Raw genomic sequence first — 837 nt, 5'->3', positions numbered from 1 at the left:
ATCTATTTCCCTTTTGCAAAATGCTCCGCTAATCATTCTGCATCTGATTTGGAAGATTGATTGAACACAGTGCCTGATCATCAGGAATGACACCTCATTTTTGTTTAATGTTTTAAAACTTGCAAACATAGGAGATTTTGTTAGACAGGTCAAGAATTACTTTACCAAAATTGTCACAGTTCTAGAGCAATCAGATGTTTAAATTCCTCTGTAAAAATAGCATGTGTGCATTGATAAAGGGTTAATTAAAGAGGACGCCTACAGTTCCTTTTAATAATAGTATAGGAAGCATTATGAAAGCAATGAGACTCTTATTATCTATAATGCGTCTGAATTTTAAAAAAAGCCAGTGCTAGTAAATTGATTTTGCAGATAACGAGTATCACAAAAGAATTCAATTTCTGTAATATTATCACCAAGTGTGGAAAAATCAGTGATGTTTTAGGGCATTTAGAACCTTTTTCAGTTTTCTTTCGGAGCTTATTTTTTAAAAGTCATTATTTCATTTAAAGCATTATTTTTTTAAGAGAAATTAGATAAGAAGTGTGTATTTATAAATAAATAAGGGTCCTTATTATCAAAGACTTCAGATTTGTCATTTGTAGTCAGACAGAAGTGAACTGGTGGAAGAACTGAATAAGAAATGGGGTGTTAGTCACAGGGAGATGGGCTGGGAGAGCAGATGGGCTGCATTGTTCTGTGATGCGGTCAGCTGAAACTGCGTTTCTGCAGATTTTTGTTCTCAAGTCTAGAAGTGGTCAGCCTCATCTTCCACCCACTCCGTTGAATTACCTTCAGCTGAGCAACAGCTGAATTGAAGTTGTGTTAAATTAGAAT

Source organism: Numenius arquata, chromosome Z (genome assembly GCF_964106895.1).
Source record: "Numenius arquata chromosome Z, bNumArq3.hap1.1, whole genome shotgun sequence".
NCBI classification, from domain to species: domain Eukaryota; kingdom Metazoa; phylum Chordata; class Aves; order Charadriiformes; family Scolopacidae; genus Numenius; species Numenius arquata.
This window is presented reverse-complemented; position numbering follows the sequence as displayed.